General features: G+C 44.2%; 7 non-coding genes across 7 annotated transcripts; all 7 read right to left on the bottom strand.

The window, feature by feature from the left end:
* Positions 1-1342: 1342 nt before the first annotated feature.
* On the bottom strand, positions 1343-1424 carry trnas-uga. Its single transcript has one exon. It is a non-coding gene; the product is annotated as a tRNA-Ser (tRNA).
* A 1528-nt stretch (positions 1425-2952) lies between these two features.
* Positions 2953-3034, bottom strand: trnas-uga. Its single transcript has one exon. It is a non-coding gene; the product is annotated as a tRNA-Ser (tRNA).
* Positions 3035-4562: 1528 nt separating this feature from the next.
* On the bottom strand, positions 4563-4644 carry trnas-uga. Its single transcript has one exon. It is a non-coding gene; the product is annotated as a tRNA-Ser (tRNA).
* A 6561-nt stretch (positions 4645-11205) lies between these two features.
* Positions 11206-11287, bottom strand: trnas-uga. The gene has a single exon. It is a non-coding gene; the product is annotated as a tRNA-Ser (tRNA).
* A 1252-nt stretch (positions 11288-12539) lies between these two features.
* trnas-uga lies at positions 12540-12621 on the bottom strand. Its single transcript has one exon. It is a non-coding gene; the product is annotated as a tRNA-Ser (tRNA).
* Positions 12622-16374: 3753 nt separating this feature from the next.
* trnas-uga lies at positions 16375-16461 on the bottom strand. Its single transcript has one exon. It is a non-coding gene; the product is annotated as a tRNA-Ser (tRNA).
* Positions 16462-17572: 1111 nt separating this feature from the next.
* On the bottom strand, positions 17573-17657 carry trnas-uga. Its single transcript has one exon. It is a non-coding gene; the product is annotated as a tRNA-Ser (tRNA).
* Between the last annotated feature and the right edge of the window lie 2109 nt (positions 17658-19766).

Below are 19766 nucleotides of genomic sequence, written 5' to 3' on the forward strand. Positions count from 1 at the left end.
CTATTTTACAAATAAAGACTGGTTTGTCAATGCGCTGCGAGCAGTTTTAAAAACTGTACGGGGAGACAACACTGGAGTTCATTTGCAATTATTAAACCACTTGGCCATGGCAGCAGTAGGAATCTAAGGAAAGTGATGAGGAGAAAGAGCAAGTGGGCTATTCGCTTCGAGCAATGTTAAAACATGGGTGGGGAGACCCCATTGAAATTCAGGTCCAACGTCTAAAGAACTCGGCCATTGCAGCTGTTGGAATGCAAGTAAAGGGATTGGGATTTGGAAACAGACATCATTGGTGTAAAATGGTAAACTTGATGGCACGACATATTGATCTTATTGCTCCAAATCACGTCTTAACCACTCAGCCATCACAGCTTTCTGAATTAGCTCACACAAAGACAAAAGTATTCTGAGCACGTGAATCACTGGACAAGTCCATGTATTAAAGAGATTATCCATATCAAGTCACCAAGGATAAGTTCAAAACACTGGTTTGGCAAAGCTCTGTGAACAGGGTTCAAACCTGTACAGCCTTCACTGGATTTCCAACGCCTTAACCACTGGGCCATCAAAGCATGTTACGTTAACTACCAAACATTAACCAGTCGGCTATCTAATTCTGTCCATTTTACATCTGTAAAGACTAGACTATCTTCTGAAGAGCCAATTTGAACTGTTTCTCAAGGAATTTGTATTCTGAGCACTTGAATCAAAGGACAAGTCCATGGATTAAGCACATTATCCATATCAAGTCACCAAGGATATGTTCAAAATACTGGTTTATCATAGCACTGCGAGCGGAGTTCAACCCTGCGCAGGAAGACAACATTGGATTTCAAGTCCAAAGCCTTAACCACTCTGCCATCAAAACTTACTCTGTTATCTTGCAGTCCTTAACAGCTCGACTTTCTCACAACCAGCAGGATCTGTACTGAAGAGCCTATTTGAATTCTTTGTCTTCAAAGAAAAATTCTGAGCACTTGAATCAAAGGACAAGTCCATGGATTAAGCACATTATCCATATCAAGTCACCAAGGATATGTTCAAAATACTGGTTTATCATAGCACTGTGAGCGGAGTTCAACCCTGCGCAGGAAGACAACATTGGATTTCAAGTCCAAAGCCTTAACCACTCTGCCATCAAAACTTACTCTGTTATCTTGCAGTCCTTAACAGCTCGGCTTTCTCACAACCAGCAGGATCTGGACTGAAGAGCCTATTTGAATTCTTTGTCAAGGAAGAAATAGTCTGAGCACTTGAATCAAAGGACAAGTCCATGCATTAAACACATTATCCATATCAAGTCACCGAGGATATGTTAAAAATAAAAACTGGTTTGTCATAGCGCTGTGAGCAGGGTTCGAACCTGCGCGGGGAGACCCCATTGGATTTCAAGTCCAACGCCTTAACCACTCGGCCATCGCAGCTTGCTTCGTTAACTACCAGGCCTTAACCAGTCGCTTATCTCATTCTGTCAATTTTACTTCTGTAAAGACTAGACTGTCTACTGAAGAGCCTATTTGAACTGTTTTTTAAGGAATACATATTCTGAGCACTTGAATCAAAGGACAAGTCTACGCATTAAGCACTTCATCAATATCAAGTCACCAATGCTATTTTACAAATAAAGACTGGTTTGTCAATGCGCTGCGAGCAGTTTTAAAAACTGTACGGGGAGACAACACTGGAGTTCATTTGCAATTATTAAACCACTTGGCCATGGCAGCAGTAGGAATCTAAGGAAAGTGATGAGGAGAAAGAGCAAGTGGGCTATTCGCTTCGAGCAATGTTAAAACATGGGTGGGGAGACCCCATTGAAATTCAGGTCCAACGTCTAAAGAACTCGGCCATTGCAGCTGTTGGAATGCAAGTAAAGGGATTGGGATTTGGAAACAGACATCATTGGTGTAAAATGGTAAACTTGATGGCACGACATATTGATCTTATTGCTCCAAATCACGTCTTAACCACTCGGCCATCACAGCTTTCTGAATTAGCTCACACAAAGACAAAAGTATTCTGAGCACGTGAATCACTGGACAAGTCCATGTATTAAAGAGATTATCCATATCAAGTCACCAAGGATAAGTTCAAAACACTGGTTTGGCAAAGCTCTGTGAACAGGGTTCAAACCTGTACAGCCTTCACTGGATTTCCAACGCCTTAACCACTGGGCCATCAAAGCATGTTACGTTAACTACCAAACATTAACCAGTCGGCTATCTAATTCTGTCCATTTTACATCTGTAAAGACTAGACTATCTTCTGAAGAGCCAATTTGAACTGTTTCTCAAGGAATTTGTATTCTGAGCACTTGAATCAAAGGACAAGTCCATGGATTAAGCACATTATCCATATCAAGTCACCAAGGATATGTTCAAAATACTGGTTTATCATAGCACTGCGAGCGGAGTTCAACCCTGCGCAGGAAGACAACATTGGATTTCAAGTCCAAAGCCTTAACCACTCTGCCATCAAAACTTACTCTGTTATCTTGCAGTCCTTAACAGCTCGACTTTCTCACAACCAGCAGGATCTGTACTGAAGAGCCTATTTGAATTCTTTGTCTTCAAAGAAAAATTCTGAGCACTTGAATCAAAGGACAAGTCCATGGATTAAGCACATTATCCATATCAAGTCACCAAGGATATGTTCAAAATACTGGTTTATCATAGCACTGTGAGCGGAGTTCAACCCTGCGCAGGAAGACAACATTGGATTTCAAGTCCAAAGCCTTAACCACTCTGCCATCAAAACTTACTCTGTTATCTTGCAGTCCTTAACAGCTCGGCTTTCTCACAACCAGCAGGATCTGGACTGAAGAGCCTATTTGAACTCTTTGTCAAGGAAGAAATAGTCTGAGCACTTGAATCAAAGGACAAGTCCATGCATTAAGCACATTATCCATATCAAGTCACCGAGGATATGTTAAAAATAAAAACTGGTTTGTCATAGCGCTGTGAGCAGGGTTCGAACCTGCACGGGGAGACCCCATTGGATTTCAATTCCAACGCCTTAACCACTCGGCCATCGCAGCTTGCTTCGTTAACTACCAGGCCTTAACCAGTCGCTTATCTCATTCTGTCAATTTTACTTCTGTAAAGACTAGACTGTCTACTGAAGAGCCTATTTGAACTGTTTTTTAAGGAATACATATTCTGAGCACTTGAATCAAAGGACAAGTCTACGCATTAAGCACTTCATCAATATCAAGTCACCAATGCTATTTTACAAATAAAGACTGGTTTGTCAATGCGCTGCGAGCAGTTTTAAAAACTGTACGGGGAGACAACACTGGAGTTCATTTGCAATTATTAAACCACTTGGCCATGGCAGCAGTAGGAATCTAAGGAAAGTGATGAGGAGAAAGAGCAAGTGGGCTATTCGCTTCGAGCAATGTTAAAACATGGGTGGGGCGACCCCATTGAAATTCAGGTCCAACGTCTAAAGAACTCGGCCATTGCAGCTGTTGGAATGCAAGTAAAGGGATTGGGATTTGGAAACAGACATCATTGGTGTAAAATGGTAAACTTGATGGCACGACATATTGATCTTATTGCTCCAAATCACGTCTTAACCACTCGGCCATCACAGCTTTCTGAATTAGCTCACACAAAGACAAAAGTATTCTGAGCACGTGAATCACTGGACAAGTCCATGTATTAAAGAGATTATCCATATCAAGTCACCAAGGATAAGTTCAAAACACTGGTTTGGCAAAGCTCTGTGAACAGGGTTCAAACCTGTACAGCCTTCACTGGATTTCCAACGCCTTAACCACTGGGCCATCAAAGCATGTTACGTTAACTACCAAACATTAACCAGTCGGCTATCTAATTCTGTCCATTTTACATCTGTAAAGACTAGACTATCTTCTGAAGAGCCAATTTGAACTGTTTCTCAAGGAATTTGTATTCTGAGCACTTGAATCAAAGGACAAGTCCATGGATTAAGCACATTATCCATATCAAGTCACCAAGGATATGTTCAAAATACTGGTTTATCATAGCACTGCGAGCGGAGTTCAACCCTGCGCAGGAAGACAACATTGGATTTCAAGTCCAAAGCCTTAACCACTCTGCCATCAAAACTTACTCTGTTATCTTGCAGTCCTTAACAGCTCGACTTTCTCACAACCAGCAGGATCTGTACTGAAGAGCCTATTTGAATTCTTTGTCTTCAAAGAAAAATTCTGAGCACTTGAATCAAAGGACAAGTCCATGGATTAAGCACATTATCCATATCAAGTCACCAAGGATATGTTCAAAATACTGGTTTATCATAGCACTGTGAGCGGAGTTCAACCCTGCGCAGGAAGACAACATTGGATTTCAAGTCCAAAGCCTTAACCACTCTGCCATCAAAACTTACTCTGTTATCTTGCAGTCCTTAACAGCTCGGCTTTCTCACAACCAGCAGGATCTGGACTGAAGAGCCTATTTGAACTCTTTGTCAAGGAAGAAATAGTCTGAGCACTTGAATCAAAGGACAAGTCCATGCATTAAACACATTATCCATATCAAGTCACCGAGGATATGTTAAAAATAAAAACTGGTTTGTCATAGCGCTGTGAGCAGGGTTCGAACCTGCGCGGGGAGACCCCATTGGATTTCAAGTCCAACGCCTTAACCACTCGGCCATCGCAGCTTGCTTCGTTAACTACCAGGCCTTAACCAGTCGCTTATCTCATTCTGTCAATTTTACTTCTGTAAAGACTAGACTGTCTACTGAAGAGCCTATTTGAACTGTTTTTTAAGGAATACATATTCTGAGCACTTGAATCAAAGGACAAGTCTACGCATTAAGCACTTCATCAATATCAAGTCACCAATGCTATTTTACAAATAAAGACTGGTTTGTCAATGCGCTGCGAGCAGTTTTAAAAACTGTACGGGGAGACAACACTGGAGTTCATTTGCAATTATTAAACCACTTGGCCATGGCAGCAGTAGGAATCTAAGGAAAGTGATGAGGAGAAAGAGCAAGTGGGCTATTCGCTTCGAGCAATGTTAAAACATGGGTGGGGAGACCCCATTGAAATTCAGGTCCAACGTCTAAAGAACTCGGCCATTGCAGCTGTTGGAATGCAAGTAAAGGGATTGGGATTTGGAAACAGACATCATTGGTGTAAAATGGTAAACTTGATGGCACGACATATTGATCTTATTGCTCCAAATCACGTCTTAACCACTCGGCCATCACAGCTTTCTGAATTAGCTCACACAAAGACAAAAGTATTCTGAGCACGTGAATCACTGGACAAGTCCATGTATTAAAGAGATTATCCATATCAAGTCACCAAGGATAAGTTCAAAACACTGGTTTGGCAAAGCTCTGTGAACAGGGTTCAAACCTGTACAGCCTTCACTGGATTTCCAACGCCTTAACCACTGGGCCATCAAAGCATGTTACGTTAACTACCAAACATTAATGTTACGGTGAGTGAATGAGGACCCAAAAGCGAACTAACTTAAACAGAGCTTCTTTAATAACCAAACATAGGTAGGCTCAGATAGACCGGCAGATTCCGACAGGACAGGACAAGGTTACAGCAAACATGACGATAGTCTGGCTCAGGCATGAAACACAACAAACAAGAATCCGACAAGGACAGGAAAAAAAACAGAGAGAGATATAGGGACCTAATCAGAGGGAAAAAGGGAACAGGTGGGAAACGTGGTGAATGGGTAGTTAGGAGGAGACAAGGAACAGCTGGGGGAAAGCGGGGGAGAAAAGGTAACCTAATACGACCAGCAGAGGGAGACAGGGTGAAAGGAAAGGACAGAAAGACACAACATGACAATACATGACAGTACCCCCCCACTCACCGAGCGCCTCCTGGCGCACTCGAGGAGGAAACCTGGCGGCAACGGAGGAAATCCTCGATCAGCGCACGGTCCAGCACGTCCCGAGAGGGAACCCAACTCCTCTCCTCAGGACCGTACCCCTCCCAATCAACGAGGTACTGGTGACCACGGCCCCGAGGACGCATGTCCAAAATCCTGCGGACCCTGTAGATGGGTGCGCCCTCGACAAGGATGGGGGGGGGGGGGGGGAGACGAGCGGGGGCGCGAAGAACGGGCTTAATACAGGAGACATGGAAGACCGGGTGGACGCAACGAAGGTATCGCGGAAGAAGAAGTCGAACTGTGACAGGATTAATGACCCGAGAAATACGGAACGGACCAATGAACCGCGGGGTCAACTTGCGAGAAGCCGTCTTAAGGGGAAGGTTCTGAGTGGAGAGCCAAACTCTCTGACCGCGACAATATCTAGGACTCTTAGTTCTACGCTTATTAGCAGCCCTCACAGTCTGCGTCCTATAACGGCAAAGTGCAGACCTGACCCTCTTCCAGGTGCGCTCGCAACGTTGGACAAAAGCCTGAGCGGAGGGGACGCTGGACTCGGCGAACTGAGATGAGAACAGCGGAGGCTGGTACCCGAGGCTACTCTGAAAAGGAGATAGCCCGGTCGCAGACGAAGGAAGCGAGTTGTGGGCGTATTCTGCCCAGGGGAGCTGTTCTGACCAAGACGCAGGGTTGCGAAAAGAAAGACTGCGTAAGATGCGACCAATAGTCTGATTGGCCCGTTCTGCTTGACCGTTAGACTGGGGGTGAAAACCGGAAGAGAGACTGACGGAAGCCCCAATCAAACGGCAAAACTCCCTCCAAAATTGAGACGTGAATTGCGGACCTCTGTCCGAAACGACGTCTGACGGAAGGCCATGAATTCTGAAAACATTCTCGATGATGATTTGTGCCGTCTCTTTAGCAGAAGGAAGCTTAGCAAGGGGAATGAAATGAGCCGCCTTAGAGAACCTATCGACAACCGTAAGAATAACAGTCTTCCCCGCTGACGAAGGCAGTCCGGTGACAAAATCTAAGGCGATGTGAGACCACGGTCGAGAGGGAATGGGAAGCGGCCTGAGACGGCCGGCAGGAGGGGAGTTACCGGACTTAGTCTGCGCGCAGACCGAACAAGCAGCCACGAAACGACGCGTGTCATGCTCCCGGGTGGGCCACCAAAAACGCTGGCGAATGGAAGCAAGCGTACCCCGAACGCCAGGGTGGCCGGCTAACTTGGCAGAGTGAGCCCACTGAAGAACGGCCAGACGAGTAGGAACGGGAACGAAAAGAAGGTTCCTAGGACAAGCGCGCGGCGACGGAGTGTGAGTGAGCGCTTGCTTTACCTGCCTCTCAATTCCCCAGACAGTCAACCCGACAACACGCCCCTCAGGGAGAATCCCCTCGGGGTCAGTGGAGGCTACTGAAGAACTGAAGAGACGAGATAAAGCATCAGGCTTGGTGTTCTTAGAGCCCGGACGATAAGAAATCACGAACTCGAAACGAGCGAAAAACAGCGCCCAACGCGCCTGACGCGCATTAAGTCGTTTGGCAGAACGGATGTACTCAAGGTTCCTATGGTCAGTCCAAACGACAAAAGGAACGGTCGCCCCCTCCAACCACTGTCGCCATTCGCCTAGGGCTAACCGGATGGCGAGCAGTTCGCGGTTTCCCACATCATAGTTACGTTCCGACGGCGACAGGCGATGAGAAAAATACGCGCATGGGTGGACCTTGTCGTCAGAGAGGGAGCGCTGAGAAAGAATGGCTCCCACGCCCACCTCTGACGCGTCAACCTCGACAACGAACTGTCTAGAGACGTCAGGTGTAACAAGGATAGGAGCGGATGTAAAACGATTCTTGAGGAGATCAAAAGCTCCCTGGGCGGAAACGGACCACTTAAAGCACGTCTTGACAGAAGTAAGGGCTGTGAGAGGAGCTGCCACCTGACCGAAATTACGGATGAAACGACGATAGAAGTTCGCGAAGCCGAGAAAGCGCTGCAGCTCGACGCGTGACTTAGGGGCGGGCCAATCAATGACAGCTTGGACCTTAGCGGGATCCATCTTAATGCCTTCAGCGGAAATAACAGAACCGAGAAATGTGACGGAGGAGGCATGAAAAGTGCACTTCTCAGCCTTCACAAAAAGACAATTCTCTAAAAGGCGCTGGAGGACACGTCGAACGTGCTGAAGATGAATCTGGAGTGACGGTGAAAAAAATCAGGATATCGTCAAGGTAAACGAAAACAAAGATGTTCAGCATGTCTCTCAGGACATCATTGACTAATGCCTGAAAGACAGCTGGAGCGTTAGCGAGGCCGAAAGGAAGAACCCGGTATTCAAAGTGCCCTAACGGAGTGTTAAACGCCGTCTTCCACTCGTCCCCCTCCCTGATGCGCACGAGATGGTAAGCGTTACGAAGGTCCAACTTAGTGAAAAACCTGGCTCCCTGCAGGATCTCGAAGGCTGAAGACATAAGAGGAAGCGGATAACGATTCTTAACTGTTATGTCATTCAGCCCTCGATAATCTATGCAGGGGCGCAGAGACCCGTCCTTCTTCTTGACAAAAAAAAACCCCGCTCCGGCGGGAGAGGAGGAGGGGACTATGGTACCGGCGTCAAGAGCTACAGACAAATAATCCTCGAGAGCCTTACGTTCGGGAGCCGACAGAGAGTATAGTCTACCCCGGGGGGGAGTGGTTCCCGGAAGGAGATCAATACTACAATCATACGACCGGTGTGGAGGAAGAGAGGTGGCCCTGGACCGACTGAACACCGTGCGCAGATCGTGATATTCCTCCGGCACCCCTGTCAAATCACCAGGCTCCTCCTGTGAAGAAGAGACAGAGGAAACAGGAGGGATAGCAGACATTAAACATTTCACATGACAAGAGACGTTCCAGGAGAGGATAGAATTACTAGACCAATTAATGGAAGGATTATGACAAACTAGCCAGGGATGGCCCAAAACAACAGGTGTAAAAGGTGAACGAAAAATCAAAAAAGAAATGGTTTCGCTATGATTACCAGAAACAGTGAGGGTTAAAGGTAGCGTCTCACGCTGAATCCTGGGGAGAGGACTACCATCCAGGGCGAACAAGGCCGTGGACTCCCTTAACTGTCTGAGAGGAATGTCATGTTCCCGAGCCCAGGTCTCGTCCATAAAACAGCCCTCCGCCCCAGAGTCTATTAAGGCACTGCAGGAAGCTGACGAACCGGTCCAGCGTAGATGGACCGACAAGGTAGTGCAGGATCTTGAAGGAGAGACAGGAGTAGTAGCGCTCACCAGTAGCCCTCCGCTTACTGATGAGCTCTGGCTTTTACTGGACATGAAGTGACAAAATGACCAGCAGAACCGCAATAGAGACAGAGGCGGTTGGTGATTCTCCGTTCCCTCTCCTTAGTCGAGATGCGGATACCTCCCAGCTGCATAGGCTCAGCTCCCGAGCCGGCAGAGGAAGATGGTAGTGATGCGGAGAGGGGGGCAACGGAGAACGCGAGCTCCTTTCCACGAGCTCGGTGACGAAGATCAACCCGTCGCTCAATGCGAATAGCGAGTTCAATCAGGGAATCCACGCTGGAAGGGACCTCCCGGGAGAGAATCTCATCCTTTACCTCTGCGCGGAGACCCTCCAGAAAACGAGCGAGCAAAGCCGGCTCGTTCCAGCCACTGGAGGCAGCAAGAGTGCGAAACTCAATAGAGTAGTCTGTTATGGATCGATTACCTTGACATAGGGAAGACAGGGCCCTGGAAGCCTCCTCCCCAAAAACAGATCGATCAAAAACCCGTATCATCTCCTCCTTAAAGTCCTGATACTGGTTAGTACACTCAGCCCTTGCCTCCCAGATTGCCGTGCCCCACTCACGAGCCCGTCCAATAAGGAGAGATATGACGTAGGCGACACGAGCAGTGCTCCAGGAGTAAGTGTTGGGCTGGAGAGAAAACACAATATCACACTGGGTGAGGAACGAGCGGCATTCAGTGGGCTCCCCAGAGTAACACGGCGGGTTATTGATTCTGGGCTCCGGAGATTCGAAAGCCCTGGAAGTGGCCGGTGGATCGAGGCGGAGATGGTGAACCTGTTCTGTGAGGTTGGAGACTTGGGTGGCCAGGGTCTCAACGGCATGTCGAGCAGCAGACAATTCCTGCTCGTGTCTGCCTAGCATCGCTCCCTGGATCTCGACGGCTGAGTGGAGAGGATCTGAAGTCGCTGGGTCCATTCTTGGTCGGATTCTTCTGTTACGGTGAGTGAATGAGGACCCAAAAGCGAACTAACTTAAACAGAGCTTCTTTAATAACCAAACATAGGTAGGCTCAGATAGACCGGCAGATTCCGACAGGACAGGACAAGGTTACAGCAAACATGACGATAGTCTGGCTCAGGCATGAAACACAACAAACAAGAATCCGACAAGGACAGGAACAAAAACAGAGAGAGATATAGGGACCTAATCAGAGGGAAAAAGGGAACAGGTGGGAAACGGGGTGAATGGGTAGTTAGGAGGAGACAAGGAACAGCTGGGGGAAAGCGGGGGAGAAAAGGTAACCTAATACGACCAGCAGAGGGAGACAGGGTGAAAGGAAAGGACAGAAAGACACAACATGACAATACATGACAATTAACCAGTCGGCTATCTAATTCTGTCCATTTTACATCTGTAAAGACTAGACTATCTTCTGAAGAGCCAATTTGAACTGTTTCTCAAGGAATTTGTATTCTGAGCACTTGAATCAAAGGACAAGTCCATGGATTAAGCACATTATCCATATCAAGTCACCAAGGATATGTTCAAAATACTGGTTTATCATAGCACTGCGAGCGGAGTTCAACCCTGCGCAGGAAGACAACATTGGATTTCAAGTCCAAAGCCTTAACCACTCTGCCATCAAAACTTACTCTGTTATCTTGCAGTCCTTAACAGCTCGACTTTCTCACAACCAGCAGGATCTGTACTGAAGAGCCTATTTGAATTCTTTGTCTTCAAAGAAAAATTCTGAGCACTTGAATCAAAGGACAAGTCCATGGATTAAGCACATTATCCATATCAAGTCACCAAGGATATGTTCAAAATACTGGTTTATCATAGCACTGTGAGCGGAGTTCAACCCTGCGCAGGAAGACAACATTGGATTTCAAGTCCAAAGCCTTAACCACTCTGCCATCAAAACTTACTCTGTTATCTTGCAGTCCTTAACAGCTCGGCTTTCTCACAACCAGCAGGATCTGGACTGAAGAGCCTATTTGAACTCTTTGTCCAGGAAGAAATAGTCTGAGCACTTGAATCAAAGGACAAGTCCATGCATTAAGCACATTATCCATATCAAGTCACATATGTTAAAAATAAAAACTGGTTTGTCATAGCGCTGTGAGCAGGGTTCGAACCTGCGCGGGGAGACCCCATTGGATTTCAAGTCCAACGCCTTAACCACTCGGCCATCGCAGCTTGCTTCGTTAACTACCAGGCCTTAACCAGTCGCTTATCTCATTCTGTCAATTTTACTTCTGTAAAGACTAGACTGTCTACTGAAGAGCCTATTTGAACTGTTTTTTAAGGAATACATATTCTGAGCACTTGAATCAAAGGACAAGTCTACGCATTAAGCACTTCATCAATATCAAGTCACCAATGCTATTTTACAAATAAAGACTGGTTTGTCAATGCGCTGCGAGCAGTTTTAAAAACTGTACGGGGAGACAACACTGGAGTTCATTTGCAATTATTAAACCACTTGGCCATGGCAGCAGTAGGAATCTAAGGAAAGTGATGAGGAGAAAGAGCAAGTGGGCTATTCGCTTCGAGCAATGTTAAAACATGGGTGGGGAGACCCCATTGAAATTCAGGTCCAACGTCTAAAGAACTCGGCCATTGCAGCTGTTGGAATGCAAGTAAAGGGATTGGGATTTGGAAACAGACATCATTGGTGTAAAATGGTAAACTTGATGGCACGACATATTGATCTTATTGCTCCAAATCACGTCTTAACCACTCGGCCATCACAGCTTTCTGAATTAGCTCACACAAAGACAAAAGTATTCTGAGCACGTGAATCACTGGACAAGTCCATGTATTAAAGAGATTATCCATATCAAGTCACCAAGGATAAGTTCAAAACACTGGTTTGGCAAAGCTCTGTGAACAGGGTTCAAACCTGTACAGCCTTCACTGGATTTCCAACGCCTTAACCACTGGGCCATCAAAGCATGTTACGTTAACTACCAAACATTAACCAGTCGGCTATCTAATTCTGTCCATTTTACATCTGTAAAGACTAGACTATCTTCTGAAGAGCCAATTTGAACTGTTTCTCAAGGAATTTGTATTCTGAGCACTTGAATCAAAGGACAAGTCCATGGATTAAGCACATTATCCATATCAAGTCACCAAGGATATGTTCAAAATACTGGTTTATCATAGCACTGCGAGCGGAGTTCAACTCTGCGCAGGAAGACAACATTGGATTTCAAGTCCAAAGCCTTAACCACTCTGCCATCAAAACTTACTCTGTTATCTTGCAGTCCTTAACAGCTCGACTTTCACAGAACCAGCAGGATCTTGACTGTAGAGCCTATTTGAAGTCTTTGCCAAGGAAGAAATAGTCTGAGCACTTGAATCAAAGGACAAGTCCATGCATTAAGCACATTATCCATATCAAGTCACCAAGGATATGTCAAAAATAAAAACTGGTTTGTCATAGCGCTGTGAGCAGGGTTCGAACCTGCGCGGGGAGACCCCATTGGATTTCAAGTCCAACGCCTTAACCACTTGGCCATCGCAGCTTGCTTCGTTAACTACCAGGCCTTAACCAGTCGCTTATCTCATTCTGTCAATTTTACTTCTGTAAAGACTAGACTGTCTACTGAAGAGCCTATTTGAACTGTTTTTTAAGGAATACATATTCTGAGCACTTGAATCAAAGGACAAGTCTACGCATTAAGCACTTCATCAATATCAAGTCACCAATGCTATTTTACAAATAAAGACTGGTTTGTCAATGCGCTGCGAGCAGTTTTAAAAACTGTACGGGGAGACAACACTGGAGTTCATTTGCAATGTTTAAACCACTTGGCCATGGCAGCAGTAGGAATCTAAGGAAAGTGATGAGGAGAAAGAGCAAGTGGGCTATTCGCTTCGAGCAATGTTAAAACATGGGTGGGGAGACCCAATTGAAATTCAGGTCCAACGTCTAAAGAACTCGGCCATTGCAGCTGTTAGAATGCAAGTAAAGGGATTGGGATTCGGAAACAGACATCATTGGTGTAAAATGGTAAACTTGATGGCACGACATATTGATCTTATTGCGCCAAATCACGTCTTAACCACTCGGCCATCACAGCTTTCTGAATTAGCTCACACAAAGACAAAAGTATTCTGAGCACGTGAATCACTGGACAAGTCCATGTATTAAAGAGATTATCCATATCAAGTCACCAAGGATAAGTTCAAAACACTGGTTTGGCAAAGCTCTGTGAACAGGGTTCAAACCTGTATGGGAGGGAGCCTTCACTGGATTTCCAACACCTTAACCCCTGGGCCAACAAAGCATGTTACATTAACTACCAAGCATTAACCAGTCGGCTATCTAATTCTGTCCATTTTACATCTGTAAAGACTAGACTATCTTCTGAAGAGCCAATTTGAACTGTTTCTCAAGGAATTTGTATTCTGAGCACTTGAATCAAAGGACAAGTCCATAGATTAAGCACATTATCCATATCAAGTCACCAAGGATATGTTCAAAATACTGGTTTATCATAGCACTGCGAGCGGAGTTCAACCCTGCGCAGGAAGACAACATTGGATTTCAAGTCCAAAGCCTTAACCACTCTGCCATCAAAACTTACTCTGTTATCTTGCAGTCCTTAACAGCTCGGCTTTCTCACAACCAGCAAGCTTGAATATCTTGAATATCAAGTCACCAATGCTATTTTACAAATAAAGACTGGTTTGTCAATGCGCTGCGAGCAGTTTTAAAAACTGTACGGGAGACATCACTGGAGTTCATTTGCAATGCTTAAACCACTTGGCCATCGCAGCAGTAGGAAACTAAGGAAAGTGATGAGGAGAAAGAACAAGTGGCCTATTCGCTTCGAGCAATGATATAGGGGCTCTTTTAATTTTTGGATGAAAACATTCCCGTTTTAAACAAGATATTTTTTCATGAAAAGATGCTCGACTATGCATATAATTGACAGCTTTGGAAAGAAAACACTCTGACGTTTCCAAAACTGCAAATATATTGTCTGTGAGTGCCACAGAACTGATGTTACAGGCTAAACCCTGATAAAAATCCAATCAGGAAGTGCCGCATTTTTTGAAACCGCCTCATGCCAATGACTCCTTATATGGCTGTGAAGGAGCTAGGAGTCAGCTTACGTTTTTCACGTTTTGCCCAAGGTGTCTGCAGCATTTGTGATGTCTTTTCAGGCATTTCCATTGGAGAATGGCTGTAAGAGACCATATAGGGCGAGTACACGCATGGTGTCTCCCGGAGAAAACCTTGCGTAAAATACTGAGGTAGCCATTTTTCCAATTGTTTCTTATGAGAAACCAACTGCCTCCACGGATGTATTATCGAATACATTTGTTAAAAACACCTTGAGGATGGATCCTAAACAACGTTTGCCGTGTTTCTGTCGATATTATGGAGCAAATTTTGAAAAAAGTTTGCCGTATTTTCGATCGATTTCTCAGCCAAGCAGGATGAACAAACGTGACCTTTTTCGCCTACAAAAATATTATTTTTGGAAAAAAGGAACATTTGCTATCTAACTGGGAGTCTCCTGAGTGAAAGCATCTGAAGTTCTTCAAAGGTAAATTATTTAATTTGGTTGCTTTTCTTATTTTTGTGAAAATGTTGCCTGCTGCCAGCACAGCCTAATATAGCATTATGCCATGCTAAACTTACACAAATGCTTGTCTAGCGTTGGCTGTAATGCATATTTTGAAAATCGGAGATGACAGTGTTGTTAACAAAAGGCTAAGCTTGTGTTTCAATATATTTATTTCATTTCATTTGCGATTTTCATGAATTGGAAACGTAGCGTTATGGTAATGCACTTGAGGCTATGATTACGCTCCCGGATACGGGATTGCTCGTCGCTAGAGGTTAAAACATGGGTGGGGTGAACCAATTGAAATGCAGGTCCAACGTCCATGCATTAAAGAGATTATCCATATCAAGTCACCAAGGATATGTTCAAAATAAAAACCCTGCCAGTAGGGTTGGAACCTGCGCAGGAAGACACCATTGGATTTCAAGTCCAACGCCTTAACCACTCTGCAATCACAGGTTGCTCTGTTATCTCGCAGGCCTTAACAGGTCGGCTATCTCACAACCAGCAGGATCTGTACTGAAGAGACGATTTGAACTCTTTGTTCAGGAAGATACATTCTGAGCACTTGAATCAAAGGACAAGTCCAGGGATTAACCTCTCTAGGGTATGTGGGACGCTATCCTCCCATCTGGCAAACATCCAGTGAGGTTGCCGAGCGCCAAATTCAATTACAGAAATGCTCATTATAAAAATTCAAAAAACAAAACATATTTTACATAGGTTTAAAGATTAACTTCTTGTTAAACCAACCACAGTGTCATATGTATAAAATGCTTTTCGGTGAAAGTATACCTAGCCCAGAACATACCTAGCCCAGAACATAGCCCAGTTGACAAATTATTACAAACAGTAACCAGCCAAGCAGAAGCGTCACAAAACTCAGAAATAGAGATAAAATTAATCCCTTACCTTTGATGATCTTCATATGGTGTTAATCAGAAGACTTACATTTTCTCAATAAATGTTCCTTTTGTTAGATGAAGTCTCTTTATATCCAAAAACCTCCGTTTTGTTAGCGAGTTTTCTTCAGTAATCCACAGGCTCAAACTCAGTCAAAACAATCAGACAAAAATGCTAATTGTATCCGTAAAGTTCATAGAAACATGTAAAACGATGTTTATATTCAATCCTAAGGTTGTTTTTTTAGCCTAAATGATCTATAATATTTCAACCGGACGATAACGTCATCAATATAAAAGGTAAACAAGAAATGCACATGCGCCTGAAAAAACTCTGCGTCACGTTTGGGTCCACTCATTCAGACTGCTCTTACTCCCTCATTTATAAGAATACAAGCCTGAAACAATTTCTAAAGACTGTTGATATCTAGTGGAAGGCATAGGAACTGCAAATGGAGTCCTATGTCAATGGATACTGTAATGGCATTGAATAGAAAACTACAAAACCAACAAAAAAACTACTTCCTGAATGGATTTTTCTCAGGTTTTCGCCTGCTAAATCAGTTCTGTTTTACTCACAGATTCTATTTTAACAGTTTTGGAAACTTTAGAGTGTTTTCTATCCAAATATACCAGTTATATGCATGTCATATCTTCTGATCCCGAGTAGCAGGCCGTTAAATTTGGGCATGCTTTTCATCCAAAATTCCAAATGCTGCCCCCTACCCTAGACAGGGGACATTATCCATATCAAGTCCCCAATGACATGTTGCAAATAAAGACTGGATTGCCAAAGCGAGGTGAGCAGGGTTCGAACCTGCGCGGGGAGACCTCATTGGATTTCAAATCCAACGCCTTAACCTCTCGGCCATCACAGCTTCTCCTGTTACCTACGATGCCTTAACCAGCCCGCTATCTCGTTCTGTCCATTTTACCTCTAAAATGACCATATTATCGCTATTGAAGAGCCTACTTTAAATGTTTGTCATGGAAGATAAATTCTGGGCACTTGACTAAAAGGACATGTCCAAGCATTATCCATATCAAGTCCCCAATGATATGTTACAAATAAAGACTGGATTGTCAAAGCGCTGCGCGCAGGGTTCAAACCTGCACTGGGCGAACCCAATGGATTTCAAGGTCAACGATTTAACCACTCTGCAATCACAGCTTGCTGAGTTAGCTCACACAAGGACAAAAGTATCCAAATTCAACTGCCTAGTTGAAATATTTTTAAAGTAAAATAAGCTATTTTCTGAGCACCTCAATCGTTAGACAAGCCCATGAATTTAAATTCAGAGGAGACAGATCCAATTATTAAAGGTCTACTTTATCATCGCCCTGTAAGCAGAGTTGAAAACTGTACAGGGAGAACATAATGGATTTTGATTCCAATGCTTAAACCACTTGGCCATCGCAGCAGTAGGAATCTAGGGAAAGTGATGAGGAGAAAGCAGAAGTGGGCTATACGCTTCGAGCAAGGTAAGAATATGGGTGGGGAGACCCCATTGAAATTCAGGTCCAACGTTTAAAGAACTCGGCCATTGCAGCTGTTGGAATGCAAGTAAAGGGATTGGGATTTGGAAACAGACATCATTGGTGCAAAATGGTCAACTTGATGGCACGACATATTGACCTTATTGCGCCAAGTAACCTCGGTCCTTTCCAAAGCCGTGAAGGTTGGAAGTTTAATGTACAAGTCAAAAAACTTTGTGCAGAGAAAGTACAAGTGGACTATTCACTGAGAATAAGATTTTAAAAAGAGCAGGGAGACTCAATTGGGTTTCAAGTCTGAGGACTTAACCACTTGGCTCTCAGATTTTCCATCGCAAATCTAACACAAACAACAGTATCTGGACTGAAGAGCCTATTTGAACTGTTTCTCAAGGAATAAATATTCTGAGCACTTGAATCAAAGGACAAGTCCATGCATTAAGCACATTATCCATATCAAGTCACCAAGGATATGTTCAAAATTAAAACTGGTTTGTCATAGCTCTGTGAGCAGGGTTCAAACCTGCGCGGGGAAAACCCCATTGGATTTCAAGTCCAACGCCTTAACCACTCGGCCATCGCAGCTTGCTATGTTAACTACCAGGCCTTTATCTCATTCTGTTATTTTTACTTCTTTTACAAGACTGTCTACTGAAGAGCCTATTTGAACTGTTTTTCAAGGAATACTTTTTCTGAGCACTTGAATGAAAGGACAAGTCTATGCATTAAGCACTTCATCAATATCAAGTCACCAATGCTATTTTACAAATAAAGACTGGTTTGTCAATGCGCTGCTAGCAGTTTTAAAAACTGTACGGGGAGACAACACTGGAGTTCATTTGCAATGCTTAAATTACGACCCTAGTTGGTTTAACCACAAAAGAAGACCAGAACCTTCCCGCTAGCCATGATGAGCTGACACAATGGATGGGCTGGACATGCCGGGAGTTTGGATTGGTCTGCCATGTAGCATGCTTCTGTCTATAACGTGAGCTGCTCAGTATGTGCTGATAGTCTTTTCTACCTGTTACGATCTACTAGGTGTGGTGGGTGGAATCAGGCGCAGAGAGCAGGGTTCAGTCGTTTCTTCAGATTTATTCCCCAGCGCAACAAAAACAGTCACGCCAACACACAGGGCGTAAATAAGTTGCCAGTCCAAAACAACAGGACTAAACAGTCCGGAGAATAAATACAATAATAAATCACACCATCAAAACACAGAGTAACAAAAAAAAACAAGCCTGCACAAATACCCAGCGGGCCTAGTGCCCCTAAATACCCTACAAACAAACCCTAATACAAAACAGGTGTACCCAATTAACCAATAACCCAAAACAAACGGAAAGGGAATCGATGGCAGCTAATAGGCCGGCGACGACGACCGCCGAGCACTGCCCGAACAGGAAGAGGCACCATCCTCGGCGAGGTTCGTGACAGTACCACAGCTTTTTTTTAAAGATATAACATTCAGTGTGAAGCGGAGTGACTTGACACAACGCTGGCCAAACAAGATGTAGCTACAAACAAAACAGAGTTAAATGGTTCCAGTCTGCCATGAAGCGTACATCCATCTACAGTATACGGGTTTGAGTAGCTACATTTTAAGAAATTTTACGTTTCTAATTTTGTCAGAAAGTAATTTTCATTGCAAGTTAAAGCATACTGTTAGCTAGCGAACATTACCTTGCTGGCTCGCTAGCTAATGTAACGTGCAAAATCTGTGTAGTATTATTAGAATCAGAGATCTATTTGCATTGCTAGTTATAGCCTAATGTTAGCTAGCTTTTATTTTATTTATTTCATCTTTATAAACCAGGTTCCGGCCAGTTGAGAACAAGTTCTCATTTACAACTGCGACCTGGACAATATAAAGGAAAGCAGTGCGACAAAAACAGCACAGAGTAACACATAAACAAGCGTGCAGTCAATAACACAATAGAAAAAGTATATGTACAGTGTGTGCAAATGTAGAAGAGTAGGGAGGTAAGGCATTACATAGGCCTTGGAGCCAGTGGGTTTGGCGACGAATATGTAGTGAGGGCCAGCCAACGAGAGCATACAAGTCGCAGTAGTGGGTAGTATATGAGGCTTGGGTGACAAAATGGATGGCACTGTGATAGACTACATCCAATTCACTGAGTAGAGTGTTGGAAGCTATTTTGTAAATTACATCACCGAAGTCAAGGATCGTTAGGATAGTCAGTTTTATGAGGGTATGTTTGGCAGCATGAGTGAAGGAGGCTTTGTTGTGAAATAGGAAGCCAATTCTAGATTTGGATTGGGGATGCTTCACAAGCGGCCGCTTGTGTTTTGTGCAGTCCGTCCAGGAAGCCTACTGACAGCTGCAGATTGTCACCGTCTCTGGTCCCTTTTCGCCACTCCTGGCAAGCTCGCCATTTATGTTGTGGAAATATTTGGTCAATCATATTTCACAAATACCGGAGCATGTGAGTTCAAATAGACTTTTTATTGCTTCATAATAAAAGCAGAGCTGGATCATGAATACAACTGCCTTCCAGTATTGGCACAGAATACATTTGTCCTCCTTACATCATACTCATAGTAACTCCTCTTAATTGCTCATCACCTAGGACATTTAGCCACTGTTATCATATTGCCTTCATATTAGACATGCAACCTGTAGAGTTGCATAAATAGTTTCATGCATGTAGGAACATAGCAACAGACCTTGGC

The sequence above is a fragment of the Oncorhynchus mykiss genome, chromosome 28 (genome assembly GCF_013265735.2).
Source record: "Oncorhynchus mykiss isolate Arlee chromosome 28, USDA_OmykA_1.1, whole genome shotgun sequence".
In the NCBI taxonomy this organism is placed as follows: Eukaryota; Metazoa; Chordata; class Actinopteri; order Salmoniformes; family Salmonidae; genus Oncorhynchus; species Oncorhynchus mykiss.